Below are 16,659 nucleotides of genomic sequence, written 5' to 3' on the forward strand. Positions count from 1 at the left end.
GCTTTACAGCACTCACTGAAAAAGATGCCACAGTGGCCTCTACTACAAATGACTTCCTTAAAAACAACAACAACAACAGGATTAAATACCTGCACAATGGGTCTGAAGGCTGCTAAAGCTCCCCCTAGTCAAAAACGTAACTTGCTTTTTTCAACAATCTGAAAGGCAAATTTGGGGAAGGGTTGTAGCTTACCTGTAGAGCATCTGCTTTTCAGTCTCTGGGAATGGCTGGGAGGGGTTCCTGCCTCAAACCCCAGAAAGCGTCTGCCAGTCAGTGCAGACTATACTGAACTAGATGGACCAATACTCTCACGCAATATAGTGAAAGAATGGGATAAATTTGTGCCTGAAACCTAGGAGGGCTGCTGTCGGACAGTGTCAACAATACTGAGCTAGATGTACTAATGGTCTGACTAAAGTAGCTTCTGACGTTCATTCATGCCAAGGTGGATTGTAATTCATCACAACAGACCTCACTGCTTTCTTACAACCAATTTAAGGGGTGGCCCTGGCTGTTAGCTTCCCCCTCCTCGCTGCCTTTGTGTAGCTTAATGAGAAGGATGGGGACAAAATTGGAATCGGTCAGCTCCACCTGTCATTGGCGCTAGCTCCCTCTACTGTTGGTCTCCTTGTCTCTCGTCCTATCAACTTTGAGGCCGGTTTGGTTCAGTGCCATTCCTCCAAATGCCATTTTGAGGGTGCCTTTGCACACCATGTTTTGGTTGTTTATTCATTTAGTCATGTCCAACTCTTCGTGACCCCATGGACCAGAGCACGCCAGGCACTCCTGTCTTCCACTGGCTCCCGCAGTTTGGTCAAACTCATGCTGGTAGCTTCGGGAACACTGTCCAACCATCTCGTCCTCTGTCGTCCCCTTCTCCTTGTGCCCTCAATCTTTCGCAGCATCAGGGTCTTTTCCAGGGGGTCTTCTCTTCTCATGAGGTGGCCAAAGTATTGCACACATAGCCGCTTAAAAAGAAGATGGCTACAAGGCTGAGGCTTGAGCCACCCGTGGTCTTCGTTGGAGAATTTTTCATGGTGACGGGTGGTAGCAGAAAGCAGGGCAATGGAGCGGTTTCCTGGGAATGCACTACCAGAGATGACATTGTGGGATGGGCTCCCCCGTCAGCTGTTGGCATTGTTCTGCAATGCAAGAGGTAGCAACCACACAGAATGGAGCTGAGGCACCAGCCTCACAACATACGGGGGCAGCTGGGAAGCTCTGGGTGGGCCTGGCTGCTCTCCTGATGCTCCAGCTGGCTGGCGATAATTGGAAGAGTCTGTGGAGTGCTGTAGCCTGCCTGGAACAGGGAGTGATGAGCTGGGTTTCAGTTTCCCAATCTACTGCTCTAGACCAAGGCTGGCCTGCTTATGAATAAACGAAGCCATCCATCACTAGCAGCCTCCTTAACCCTAGTAGGAGGTTAACTCCGGCCTTGGAGTTCCAGCAGCTCTCAAGGCAGCTGCAGAACAGCAGACCTGTCTTCCTTTGCGTGCGAAGCAAAGTGTGCCATAGCTCGGAGGCAGAACATAGGCTTCGTATGCAGAAGGTCCCAAATTCAATCCCTGGCATTAACAACGCTGAGCTAGGCCTGGGTCAATGGTCTGAGTCAGTATAAGGAAGCTTCCTATGTTCCCAAAACAAAAAGAACCATCCCAATTCCCTGGAGCTATAGGGATCACTGAGGGACAGGCTGTTGGTTCAGAATCAAGTGTAGTTCCTTTCCTCCTACTCCAGATTCCAGTTCAGATACAAACACAGTGGTCAGAGTCCAGCTGACAAAAAGCCATTCCAGCCAGAGGTTCACAAAGGACCCAGATGCAGGCTGAGCCTTGAGCAATTCAGGAAGTTTAGCTTGATAATAATAAAGATTTTATTATTTGTACCCCGCTCATCTGCTTGGGTTGCCCCAGCCACCCTGAGCGGCTTCCAACAAAGATAAAAGCGTAATAAAGCATCAAACATTCAGAACTTCCCAATACAGGGCTGCCTTCAGGTGTCTTCTAAAAGTTGTACTTATCTCCTTGACATCTGGTGGGAGGGATAATAATAACAACAACAACAACATAATAATAATAATAATAATAATAATATATTATTTATACCCCGTCCATCTGGCTGGGTTTCCCCAGCCACTCCGTGTGGCTTCCAACAGAATATTAAAATAGTCTATTAAACATGAAAAGCTTCCCTAAACAGGGCTGCCTTCAGATGTCTTCTAAAAGTCTGGTAGTTGTTCTCTTTGACATCTGGTGGGAGGGTGTTCCACGGGGCAGGTGCAACTACTGAGAAGGCCCTCTGCCTGGTTCCCTGTAACTTGGCTTCTCACAGGGAGGGAACCGCCAGAAAGGATGTTCCACACGGTGGGTGCCACTACCAAGAAGTCCCTCATTACCAAGAAGATTCCTCCTCCAGGAACTCAGACAGGAAGAGCATAATGGCAGGGCTATTCTCCACTGCTGTGGGTTTGCTGAGTGCAGGATTGGACACGTGGACATTACCAGATTGATTTGTCAAGCAACGGTCCCCCCAGCTGGGGAAGGGTCATGGTTTAGCAGCAGAATACATGCCCCAGGTTCAATCCCCCACTGCTCCGGTAATAAATGATCATGTAGGTAGTGGGGGAGACCATGGACAGCTGCCTCCAATCAGTGTAGGCCAAGGCTGGGGAACCTGGGGAACCTTCAGGTATTGCTGGACTCCAACTACCATCAGCCCTCAGCAACTATGGCCAATGGAGAAGGGTGACAGATGCTGTAGTTCATCAACATCTGGAGATGGGCCACATAGAATCATAGATGACTCCCTGATGCAGGGCAGAGACAATGAAGGGACAGCAAAATAGGTCGCAGCTTCCTATGCGACTCTGTCAATCCTCTCTGGAAGGAAACCAAAAATCAGGGGGCGGGAAGAAGCATCTTTGAAAACGTGACACTCAGAAGCAACCAAAGCGATGCAAAGTAAATTAAATGCTTCAAATTCATTTTCTTGCTCCCAGTAATAGAACCTGCAGGCATCCCACTCACCCCCCCCCAAAAAAAACCCCATTCTTAATAACTGTTTATGATTTTCATGTTCAATCCTCCAGCTAGGGACATCTTCCAAAAGGAACTTCTGTTCTTCATTTGGTCCAGGTGGCCTTTGCAACAGCAAGCATTTGATACCCACAGAGGACAAACTTTACTTTTCATGGAGGTTGCAGTTTTGTCAAGGTTCACTTCCAGCCATAACTACACAGCAGAGCAGGGGAGTGGGGGCTTTTCTGCTGGGCGGACGCATTCTCTTCTGGGCAACCTTCTTGGGCCACATAACTATGGTGGGGATAGTCCAAGGGCAAAAATGAAGGTGACTTTTACCTTTGTACGGTAGGCTAGTTTCTACACATACATATCTCTACACTCCCATCAAGGTAAGGAAGAAGGAGAGGCATGCAGGCGGGGGGGGGGGGGGAGACAACATTTGGCCCTCCAGGCCTGGGGTTCCTCATCACTGCAGTAGTGGCAACTCCAGTAGGCCAATCATCCCCTAATCCAGGGTGGAGAACCATTTTGGTTCTACGTAAAAAGGTAAAGGGACCATTAGGTCCAGTCGTGACCAACTCTGGGGTTGTGGCGCTCATCTTGCTTTATTGGCCAAGGGAGCCGCCGTACAGCTTCCGGGTCATGTGGCCAGCATGACCAAGCCGCTTCTGGCGAACCAGAGCAGTGCACGGAAACACCGTTTACCTTCCCGCCGGAGTGGCACCTATTTATCTACTTGCACTTTGACGTGCTTTCAAACTGCTAGGTTGGCAGGAGCAGGGACCGAGCAATGGGAGCTCACCCCGTCGCGGGGATTCGAACCGCCGACCTTCTGATCGGCAAGCCCTAGGCTCTGTGGTTTAACCCACAGCACCACCCGCGTCCCGATTCTACGCACCCGATCCTTATTGGTTCTACGTACCCGATCCTTATTGGAATAGGTATTGCAGGTCACATTGGGCAGGTGGGTGGGGCCGTCTGTCGGTCAATCACCTGATATGAGGGCTTCAAAGAACCTCGCTGGCAGGAAGGAGGAAATAAACCTTCCTTTCAGCAGGGGTTTCAACGCAAACCCCTTTGGGACTGTCCTTGATGGCGTTCTCCCCCCCCCCCCAATCCAAATGGGAAACAACGTCAAATTGCCGCAGACAATTTTGGGTCTGCCCTTCTCTGAATCATTTTGGCTGTCACAGTGCTCTGCTCTCCACTGGCAGCTCAGGAGAGGCGAAGGCCAAGGCTGACCACTTCCCTTGTACGTTTCCCCCGTGGCACAAAATTTTTGCTTGGAAGTTGGGCTGGTGCGAGACTTTGGATGCTACTATTCCAAACCACATGGTGCTTTTGACTCTTGTTTTTTGAACCTTGGTCTCCCTTGTTTTTATACTGTATGATTGGCTGCAATATTTCCATCATGTAGCCTGACTCACATTTTTAGTGGTTCTTTCCCATTAGAGAGAGAGAGAGAGAGATTTCTGTAATTCTGGCAATTATGTGTTCCACTCATTTGAGCTTATATTCCTTGCTAAATGTAGAACTCTTCTGCTTCTCTTGTGCCAGGAAGAGAAAGGACAGGGAGATGTTCAGCATTTAGAAAAGGCTGGATATCCGTTTGCCAAATCTGAGCTTTTCACTAGAAGCATGGGGCTAGTCCCTGTGGTTGTAGCCTAGGGGCGGGCAACTTTTTGCAACCAGAGGCCATGTTCCCTCATGGGCAATCTGTGGGGACTGAAGAACCATGGTGGGTTGGGTCAAATGCAAAAGTGGGTGAGGGATCAGGCATGACTTTTGCCTTTGCATAGTGAAAGTCAGAGGTTACTAAATACACACACACACACACACACACACACACACACACCCCTCTCACACACAAGAGGGAATATCACAGTTCACGAAAACAATCCAGCCAGGCAAAAGCACTCAAGGAGGGAACAGGGTCATTGAGAGGCGCAGCCTGAGAACAGAGGTGTGGACTGAGAAGAGTCCCGACAGCCTGGTAGAGAGGACTAAGGTCTGAGGTTCCCCTATTCCACCAGTGGGAGAAGCAATACCTCTGTTCCAGGTAGAGGTGGAAGCTGTGGCCTTCCAGATTATGCTGGACTATAGCTCCCATGAGTCTCAGCCAGAATAACCAAATCAGGGATGATGGGAGTTGTAGTTCAGCAATATCTGGAACCCCACTGGTCTCCCAGTCTCCCATCCCTGGGCTACCCTCTAGAGTACAAGGCTGACCGTTGTTTGAGACGGCAATGTCAATGCTGCGTTTTTCACCTAGGTGTGGTCCAGTAGGGATCCCAAATCAGCTTATGTCAGGGGCAGCTGATGCAGCACACTTTTGATGTTTGTTACACTATAACTCCCATCATCCCTGGCCACTGGCTACGCTGATGGGCACTGAAGTCCAACCTCATTTGGAATCCCGAAAAATCCCTTGTCCCTCAATGGTAGCAGATCCAAGAGCTGCATGGCTGCCTCGAGAAAGCAGGGAGCGCATCCCTGCCCAAATGCCGTCATTTCCTGATGATTGAGCTTGGCTGCTTTTCCCAGCAGCTGGGAAGGAGAGAGGGCAGAGGGAAACAGCCAAGCCAGAGAGAGAAAAAGCGAGCAAACTCCAAAAAGAGTTCTCTAAACTGGGTGAATGGGCAGGGAAGTGGCAAGTGCATTTCAGTGTACCGTATTTTTCGCTCCATAAGACGCACCTGACCATTAGACACACCTAGTTTTTAGAGGAGGAAAATGAGGAAAAAAAAAATTCTGAACAAAACAGTGGATGTATGATTTTTTGTGGTTTATGTTGTGGCCACAGACATGATATGTGATTTGACGGTGAGTTTAGGGTAGCCCAATGCAAAAATCCTGAGGATCCATGTGGATCCATGCTTTGTAACCAGGTTTTTGCGCCACTGCGGCCCCACGAAACAGTGGATGCGTGTGTTTTTTGGTGCAGGCTGTAGCCACGGACATGTTATGTGATCTGATGGTGAATTTGGGGTGACCCAATGCAAAAATCCTGAGGATCCATGTGCTTTTACCTCCTCCCTCCCAGGCAGCCTCCTTTATCGCTAGTGTCCCTCATCTCCCTTCCGATCGCTTGCCAATCAGCTGCTCAGTGGCTTTGTTTCAACACCCCCTTCCCTCTTTCTAAAAAAGCATGATCTGCTTTTCGCCCCTGGGCAATTCAGCTCCAGGGGCCACACATTCGCTCCATAAGATGCACAGACCTTTCCCCTTACTTTTTAGGAGGAAGAAAGTGTGTCTTATGGAGCGAAAAATACGCTATGTAAGGGTAAACGAACAAGCAGCTGACTTATACTAAAATCAGACCTCTGATCCTACCATACAGTGGTTAGCGACCGTGAGAAACTAGATGCTGGACTTGCTTCTGGCAGTGTAGGAACTTTACAACATAGACTTTGTGGCTAGTAGCCTTATCCTCCACGAATCTGTCCAACCTTCTTTCAAAGCCCGCCAGTGCCCATGGGAAGAGACAGGGTCTCTACACACATGGTGCCTCGTCAAAAGTGTCAGCGATCTCAGCAAGAATGAGACAAGCTCTCCTGAAAAGAAAGGGAGAGAGCCTGGCAGGAAGCCTCCCGGGACTGACAAGAAGGATGTTCTCAATGCAAGATAAGTTAAGTTGCTGGCGGAGCAATAAAACAAAACAGAAACAGAAACACACTTCTCTTTTACCCCTCCGCAGAGTTGTCCTCAGCCGAGGAATAAACAAAAGTGGAAAGGAAAAGGAACAAAGACGCATGGGGCACCCAGCATGTTCTAAGTGCGCAAGGAAAACAACCAGCAGAAAGCAGAGCAAAACCTGGGGCAACAGGAAGAAAAGATTCCTTTCCAGCATGGACCAATCAAGGGAAAGGGCAGGGCACAGCCACGAGGACACTCCACTGTTTATCCCGAACATGACATGTACTTGAGAACAGTCGGGAAGATGCTTGCCCCGTCCTGGCAGTTGTTCGTGTGACCCTAGGTAGGACCCCCCCCCCTTGCACTGTGCAAACATCTGCTCTTTAAGTGTCCAGTGACAGGCCTCTAGTCTGATCCAGCAAGGCAATGCTCCAGTTACGCTGTTTCTCAACTTAGAATAATGCCACCTGGTGGCCTAGCAGGGAGTATATTCAACAAGTCGCCTTCTGCGCCTTGCCAGTGCTTGTAGGGTCTATTTGCATTTTTAACTGTTACCACCAGGGTTAAAAGGAAGGGCGGCTGTTCAGGGGAAGAGCACGTGCTCGGTTTATCCGGTGCTAGTCCTACTCGAGAGTAAACAAAACGGAATTAATGGGCATCTCTAATGTAGGTCCATCTATTTCGACGAGTCTGCTCTGACTAGATCTTTGTTGAGCACAATCCTTAGCTCTTTAAGGGATGCATTTGACCAAAACTGAAATGCTGAGCTCAATTTTAGAAGCTTACTGTTGGTTTGGCCTTCCCACAGCTCTTGCCCCTGAGCCTTCAGCTTGGATTTAAAAGTCCGAGTCGCTTTATAGAACCTTCCACCTGTTTAAAAGCAGTGTGCTCAGAGAATCACATAACTGGCTGGGACCTTAAGAGGTCATCCAGCACAACCATGGGCTCAAGGCAGGAAGCAAGTACAACGTGCCTGACAAATAGCCATCAAGTCTCTGCTTAAACATCTCCAGTGAAGGAGAAACCTTCCAACCTCCTGATGCAGCCTGTCTCATTGTCAGACAGAACTTGCCACTAGGATGTTTCTCCTAACATTTAACTGTGATATAACTCCCTGTAGTTCCCATCAGTGGTTCTAATCCTGTTTTCTGGAGCCACAGAGAACAAGCCTGCTCCATCCTCTTCAGATAACTGAGAAATACCATGTCTCTTGCTTCATCTCTTTCCTTTTCCAGATTTCCTTGTCAGCCAGTTCTTTGCCCCCAGTGCTGCCATCCCCAAGCAGTCAACCTTAAGAGATTTGTGAGATGCGAAGGCAAGTGCTTATCCACCTGCCACAGGAACAGATGTGGATGTTGTGATTTGCAACACAGACAGGCCTTCCAGCTTAAGTATAACAGGCACTGCCAGCAATGCCATTCTGCAAGGAGGACAATTCCTTTCTAAATAGGAATTAGGTGTTGCTGGAGGGCTATGTAAAGATATTTACTGTCCACAGTTTGAATTACGCCAGAGACACATTAATTATAAGCTCAGGGGTATAAGATGAGGACATCTGTAAAAGGGCCGTTATCTAAAACTAGAAGAATTTCCACAAGGATTTCAGGAAAGTGCTTCCCACTTGAATATCCATGTGCAACAAGGGCAGCTAAAAAGGTATTTTGTTCCAATGGAACATGTGGTCAATTCAAAGTTACCCAAATATCTTACGTACGTTCTGACAGCTGTTCAAGGTCTTCTTGCTCATTGCTCAATTTCCCCATCTATCTTGGCCCACAGACAAATTATCGTCGTCGTCTTTGGGGTGGGGGTGGGGAGAGAGGACGGTATGTTGCAAGCTTTGCGGACAACTTTGTTGTCGCAACAGAGGGTTTAAAATGTGCTGCCAGCTCATTGTCTCGAACCTTTTCAATGAATTACAAACTCATATTGAAGCATTATGAATTTCTGCAGGAGTGTGTGTGTGTGTGTGTGTGTGTGTGTGTGTGTTCTATTGTCCCAATAGCATACTACCTGGGACTTGCAAAGCAGTTTGGCCCCAGGAAAGCCTGTGTGTTACAAAAGGAAAACGCTTCTGCAGGAAGTAAAAGCTGCTAGGACTTTTGCCTCCGAGCTGTGGTTGAAAAACTGTGCTGCCTTGCAGAAACTGCTTGCTTCCTGTATCTGTGGTTGAGAAAGATGCAACCAGTAGTCACCTCTACAAACATCAAGGAAGTCCCCATCTCTTTCATAGGAACGTAAGCTGCTGCTTTAAACCAAGTCAGACTATTGGTCTCTCTAAGCCCAGCATCGTCTACACTGGCTGGCAGCAGCTCACCAGAGCTTCAGGCAGGGTTCTATCTCAGCCCTACCTGGAAATGGTGGGGATTGAACTGGAGACCTTCTGCATACAAAGCAGAGGCTCAACCACTAAGCTATGACCCTTCCTCAGGCTAACCCAGCAAAGGTTTCCCTATGAATCTTGATTGCCTCCATATAAATTAAAAGCAGTCACTGAAAGCTACTTATTCCCTCTATTCCATTCATCTAACATCAACCATTTCTTTCTCTCTAATATTACCTTCCAAATTACATCTCTGATCCTTCAGTAATTCCAACATATTGCGTTGCTCCAAGAATTATGTCATTTTTATCCCTTTCACCTGCCTCTCGGTTTTCAGATAAAACACTTTTATCTGGCATTTCAACTCTGCTTTTCACCACGGCGAAGCACGGAAAGCCTATTCTCTCTTTCTCTTTCTCCTTTCTTGGTGGCAAAGGCCTCAGATCATTTTACTCGAGTGCTGCCTTAATAAATTTCTCCACCTCAAAGAGCATTATAATCACCCAGCTCTGACGGACTTAACGCGTGTAAAGCTATCTTAATCAGCAATGCCCTGACAAGTGTGTATTGTTTCTCTAAGTCTACCTGATTTCCTGCTCCAACTCTCCTTCTCTGCTGAGATTATCCTCCTGTCCAGCCTTGCAACATAGCTTTTGCCTGGTTATGTCAATGCAAGGCACAGACACCTACAGCGCATGCATGCACAGAGCACACAAGCTCGGGTTGCCATCTGCTAGAAAGGAGTATAGACAGAGACCCGAGAAGGGGAAGAGAGACAGAGAGACAGAGAGAGAGAGAAGCAAGAAAAGGTCTGTTCAAACTACCCCTCCATGGCTGAGGAGGTGCTAATAAAGACCAAAAACAAGCGTTTTGTCAGTTACGCTCCTGATTTCGAGACCAAGATCAAGGCTGCTTTCTCCCTGTTCCTTTTTCCAAACGGCAATCAGTTATAGCTTGATTTCCAAGGCTCCGACAGAAGAGGAGGAGCACAGGCTGTGCTTGTTTACACATGCATCATTCTTCTGTAGCTCAGGGCCATAGCTCAGAGGGAGAGCATCTGCTTTGTGAGCAGAAGGTCCTGAGTTCAGTCCTCAGCGTGGATGGAAATGTCCCCTGCTCAAAACCCTAGAGGTGCCACTGCCAGTCACAGTTTGCTTATACAGACCCCTGGGTCCACCTCTAATCCAAACCTGTGTTTAGGGGCCCATTTACTTCTCTCTTAAAAATTGGATTGGGCGGACAGCTCAGTTAGCAGAGCATGACACTCTTAATCTCAGGGTTGTGGGTTCGAGCCCTATGTTGGGCAGAAGATTCCTGCATTTCAGGAGGTTGGACTAGATGCCCCACGTGATCCCTTTCAACTCTACAATTCTATGGATCTTTTTTTAATCATACATTTATATTAAGGGTGGGGAACTTCAGGGTCAGAAACCATCTCTCTCTCTCTCTCTAGCCCCTGGGGCTCTCTCCAGGCTGAAATCTCACCAGCCATGCTTCACACACTCCTTGAGTGTTTTTGCTTGCTGGAACATGTCCTCAAACTCTGACGGTATCTCTCTCTTGCCTAGATGGAGGGTTGAGAGGTGTGTGGGTAGGAACTAGCTTACAGTACAAAGGCAAGACTTCAGTTACAGTGGTGCCTCGCAAGACGAAAAGAATCCGTTCTGTGATTCTCTTCGTCTAGCACTTTTTTCGTCTTGCGAAGCAAGCCCATTGAAGGATTAGCGGATTAGTGCTATTAGCGGCTTTTAGCAGCTTATCTGCTGATCAAATCAGCTGATAAGCGGCTTAGAAAAAGGGGGGGAAGGGGAAAAAACCAGCAGGAACTCGCAAGACATTGTCGTCTTGCGAAGCCCATAGGAAATTTGTTTTGCGAAGCACCTCCAAAACGGAAAACTCTTTCGTCTAGCGAGTTTTCCGTCTTGCGAGGCATTCGTCTTGCGGGGCACCACTGTATCTGCTTCACCAACTTTTGCCTCCGGCCCCATCCACCATGGGCATGATGCCCCTGGAAAGTGGCCCACAAGGAATGTGCACTTTAAAAGCTCCCACCCACCCCATTTGATATGGTGGTAGTGCTGCTGCTGTGATATACCTTAGATCAGGCCATGACTCGGCTGAAGGTACTGGTCCACCAGTCGAAGACTAATGGTATAGCAGGGCTGCCATATGTCCAGATTTTCCCAGACATTACTGGTATTTCAGAGGCGGAATTGTCATCTGGAGGGAGTTTCCGAAAGGCTCAACAACTTGGGGCTGTGTATGTCATGGTATTTACTTTTTGAAATATGGCAAACCTACGTATAGACCAGTGTTTCTCAACTTTGCGCCTCCAGTGGTCATGGATGATGGGAGTTGTAGTCCAAAAACAGGTGGAGGCCCAAGGTTGAGAAACATTTGTACAGACAATACTGATCTACATGCCACCCCACTTGAAATTCTGTGCATGGGCACTCTTGGGAGAAAGCCAGTGTGGTGTAATGGACAGAGTGCTGAACTATGACCTGGGAGTGCTAGACTATGACCACACAGCCATGAAGCTTACTGGATGACTTGGGGCCAGTCACCGTCTCTGAGCCTAGCCTACCTGACAGGGTTGTTGTGAGGGCAAATTGGGGCAGGGAGAACGATGTGCACCACCTTGAGCTCCTTGGAGGAAAGGTGGGATATAAATATGTGTGTCCATCACAAATTTGCAGCTGGTGAATATCCTTGATATTTGCATATCTTCACGTAATTTTAAAGCATATTCCTGCTGTAGAGGGATTAACAGCAGGAAAAGAGGAATGGATTTTATGTGCCCTAATGGTCACCAAGACATTTCTGCTTCAAGCCTGGAAGGATAAATATCCACCGTCAATAATGCAATGGCTTGGTGACCTCAACACCCTTGCTAAATTTGACTGCACTTCATATAAATACCAGCTTCATATATTTGGATGCCATCTTTATTGATCTGTATGTGTAAACTGAGACCGATGTACTGACGTTGAAATGTATTGTGAATGTGAGCTCACCAGGAAGGGTATGCGTGTCATTCTCTTTGTATTGTTTTCCTCTTTCTTTTATGATTTGCAAAAAGGATTTTTTTTTAAAAAAAAAAAAGCACATATATTTTAAGGACTCTGTAGCTGATGCCTTTGACAGCCAAGTTAAAATGGTCCCATCTTGGCACCCTTCAACCTACAAGGCACCAGCAGAAAACAATCTAGCATGCTCACAGTGTTCAATCTAAAACACCTCCCTGTCCTGGTGATGTTCACCCAAGTCTATACCATCACTCAGAGCCACAGAGATTCAGCAAGAATGGCTTTCAAGCCTCTTGGAATAGCCAACCTAACATCTAACTGATATACACTAAAACAGGGGTAGGGAACTTTTCCCCGAGCCAAGTTTGCTAGTGTGCAACCTCTCAAGGGCCACATGGCAGCAGATGGTGGTGCAACGATTGTGCCTCTTATCATTGTACTACAGCTATGTAATGGTCAGAGGTTTCTTCTGCATCGAAATTTATCCATCCAGGTAAGTAAGAGTTGAAGTTCAAGGAGACAACACAGCTTCAAGGAGGGTAGGGGGAGACTGCAGGAGTGGGGCATGGGGAGAGTGTAGCCTGGGCTGATTACTGAGGGCCAAACAAAGTGTCTCAGGGGGCCACATTTGCCCTCTGGGATTAGGTTTCTCCAGCCCTCAGCTAACAGAAGGGTATATACTGGGCAAGATGGAAGACTGCAGACTCTCCTTCACCAGAGGTTTTTAAACAGAGATTAAATGGACATCTCTCGGGGGTTCTGTAGCTGGCATTCCTGCATTGTAGGGAGTTGGTCTGGACGATTCTTGGGGACCCTTCCAAATCTATGGCACCTGCCATAGGGTAGCAGCTGCATGTGAACCAAGCAGCAATGAAGTGGGCAGGCCATAGACCCCCCCAAACTGAACTCTGGGACCCCTATAAGAGGGTTTTCTGGCTGCGGCCAGAGTGCTTTGACCGTCCACCATCCCAACTTGAAACCCGGCAATTGCTATAGCTTACAAAGCACACCGCTAAGCCCCCCCCCCCGCCATCTCTCGCACGCTTATTGTGTGTTTTCACAGAGCCTTGCACTTCAGGAGCAATTAGCAGCGGAGTTGAACTAATTCCCTGCGCCACAGCTCCAACACAAACAGCACGCGCTGGCTCCCACTCGGCACCTCTGTGCACACTCACCTCTGTGTTTGAGAAGGGCCAGGCCGGTCTTGCCAAGAACAACACAAATAACTCAGGGCTTCTTCAGGTTAAGAGGCGGCCTTGGAGGGGCAGAGCGGCCTGGCCAGCAAGTCACTCTCTCTCTCTCTCACACACACACACACACACAAAAACATACACACGAGTCCTCTCAGCAACCGGCAGAAAGGCAGCCTGTGTTCCAAGGGCCTGGGGTCAAGGAAGAAGAGGACGGAGGAGGAAACAAGGCCCTGTGTATGGAGAACTCTTCCCCTGCCCCAGATACATACACCCCCCGTCACGACTAAAGGTGGAAGGGAAGGACGGGCGATGCAAGGCCGTGGCTGTGGTTTCAAAACAGCTCCGGCTTTCGAAGAGCTCCATTGAGATGATATAAATACTCTGCAAACAGCACCTGTGTGGGCAAGAGACCCAGGCGTGCTGGCCAGCACTGCTTCAACACTTACAGCTGAAACAACAACGGCGGGGGGGGGGGGCGGGGGAGAGAAGAAGGGAGGGAGCTCCAAGGGCGTTTCCAGCTTCCAGACTGGGAAGGAGCAGTAGAGCACAGCAACGTGAGGACCCAAGGCCAGGAAGCACTTGGAGAGTGGGAAACCACCAGCTCTCCCTGAGCTGCTCGAACAAAGCAAGGTGTCCTGCTCAGGAGCGTTTCGTAAGCAGAGTTGTGACTCGCCAGAACTGCTTTCTACACAAATTTCTTTCCCCCTCTCCTAACTATGCATACTTAGGTGGTGCTGGCTTCCCATGAGTTCCATAAAGGCTGTGCTTCAGGGGTTGCCAATATTTTTAGACCCGTGGGCACATTTGGAGATGCTGTGGGCACCACTTCCTCTGGTCATTTCACACCCTCAGATCAGTCCGCGACATAAAGACTAAAAATGTGCGCGCACACACTTCCCCAAGAGATATGGGGGAAAGTCTAGTAGAATTAACCCAAGCCTTGGAAAGCACAGAGCTGAAAGAGGAAGTGGGAATGAGAGTCAACCTTCCAACTTCGCCTTTATGGGCTTTTCAAGGGAGAAAAAGGCAACCACCCATCACCACTTCATGGCTAAGAAGGCAGTGATGGGGGAAGAAGTGAAGAAACTTCACAGGCCTCATGAGAACAGCAGAAAGGCCCCACTGCCCCCACAAGTGCCGAGTTGCTGACCGCTCATCTACTTGCTCAAGGCACGGGGTGGGTGAGTGGCCGGCGAATTGAGATCAAGGAAAGTTGCCGCACAGGTTTCCTCACCAAAGATGAGGATCTTGGATGGCTGTGTAGAACAAAGAAGCAGTTCTAAAGAGCTGGACTCCACCTGCTGGAAATAGTTTTGATCACATGACTCAGGGTTTATAGCCACAAGGCTCTCGCAGGCAGATTTATAGGATGGAAACATCAAGATCTTAGTTAGCTGGCCTTGCTCTTCCCCTCAAAGTGCATCGGTGGCATGACAGCCCCATGGATTACGCTGCAGAACTTGCAATGTGAATTGTAAAAGAAATAAATAACATGTTCAAGGCAGTAACAGAAGTATGGGGAGCTAAAACTGCCATCGTCCCTGGCTATGGCAAATGTAGATCAGTAACATCTGAAGGGCCAAAGGTTACCCACGCCTACTGCAAGGACAGGAAAGGGAAACCTGTGGCCCTCAGCCTCATATCATATAGGTGGCAAAGAAGAAAAATGGGGTGGAAAAGGGAGAGGGAGAAAGAGAAAGGCACAAAGAGAAAAACAGAGATGGATGTGGTCCATTTGCTTTTGGCTCCCATCTGACCCACTGCTTATAGGTGTCCCCTGGCAGATCACCAAGGAGGGAATTTGGCCCTACATAGAAAGGTTCCCCCTCCCACACAGAGAGAGTAATAAAATCCTGTCTTATCAGAGGTCAACCAAATGCAATTTATAAACCTCTACAGACTTTACAATAACTGCATGGTGGTCTCAAAGGCAGCCCACACACCTAAGTACTTTGGGGGTGGCAACAGACTGCATACACATCATCCATTTAAAGCACAGCTCCCCACAAGGAATCCTGGGAACTGAATCTTAACTCACAAAGAGCTACAATTCCCAGCACCCTTAACAAACTACAGTTCCCAGGATTCCAGTGTGTGCGTGCTTTAAATGTATGGTGTGCATACAGCCAGTGTCACACACTTCAGGTTTCAGAGGAAGACTTTAGGCTCTCCAAGTCTTTCTCTTTTTCCATTGTTTTAAACAGCTGCAGAAAAACAGACAGGTTACTTGCCCCCTCACCCACACCCCCGCCTTGTCTCATGGAAACCAATCTTACTCAACAGAGACAGCTAGACAAGAGGATGTTTAAAAGCCCAGGTTATAAAAGAGAAAATTAAAAACAACCACAGCCTGCTCTTCAACTTAGTTTACTTTTCCTAGTGGCAAAATGAACGTTCAAGGAAGACGAATGGGAAAGTTCGGGTGACGCTAGCTCTAGAAACAGGAAGGATGAGGTGAAACTTGGAATGCTGAACTGCGGTGTGGGCAGCTGTCCAAGGTAGCTCTCCAGATATTCTCAAACTGCCCATGGAGCAGCCTGCAACCTTGGAGACACCGTTGTCTCTTTAATAAAAAGTCATTTGCCCGTCAGAGAGGAGACAACACTTCTGCACGAACCAGTAGGATGTGGACATGAGTTGTACCATGCAGACTTTCTGGAACAGAATCTGGTCCTCAACACGCCTGGGCCCAGATGCTCAGCTCTTTGAGTGAAATCTCTGTTGATCTCTTTGGAGCACATTTGTAAACAGCTCAGCAGCTTGTCCGCTCCATGGAGCCAGCACTGAGTTTAACGCAGAGACACTGGAAACATGAATGACTGCATGCAAACCCCAGCCGGAGATTGCTAGGATATGTCACGCCTCTTGTGGACATCTTGTAACAGAAGCCTTCCCTCTTGCGGGGAAGCAACAGAGCAGCATTGATGGCAAAGGCAGTCCACTTTCACCATCTAGTGGCCCCCCTCAGAAATGCGCAGAGGTTGGCTCCATAATAAATTCCTGCAGAAAGTATACCAATCTGGCTCTGAAGGGTCCTGCAGCTCAGAATATATGGGTTGGTACACAACAAAGGCTGTATGCTGGGAATGAGTTTTAAATTAAAGGGTGCACAATATACTCCAGAAACTGTTCCAGTGGCTAGGGGTTAATATTATTTCATGCCGCAAGCCCTTCATTACTTCTGGAGATAGGAACCTGTGATTCTCCAGCTGCTGTTAATGCTCTCATCAGTCCCAACCAGCACAACCAATGGTCAGAAATTATGAGCTGCAGCCCAGAAACATCTGGATGCCCACAGGACTTGAGCACATCAGCACTGTCTTCTCCTACAGTTTCCAACAACTAGTACAATACAATCACATCTTGTGCAGGGGTTATAGTCCAGGAATGCCACAACTACTCTTACCTACCAAGCAAGGCAGGTGCTCTTGCAGGGCCATCCAATATCTTGCATTTC

This window comes from Podarcis bocagei (assembly GCF_964188305.1).
Source record: "Podarcis bocagei genome assembly, chromosome: 7".
Lineage (NCBI taxonomy): Eukaryota > Metazoa > Chordata > Lepidosauria > Squamata > Lacertidae > Podarcis > Podarcis bocagei.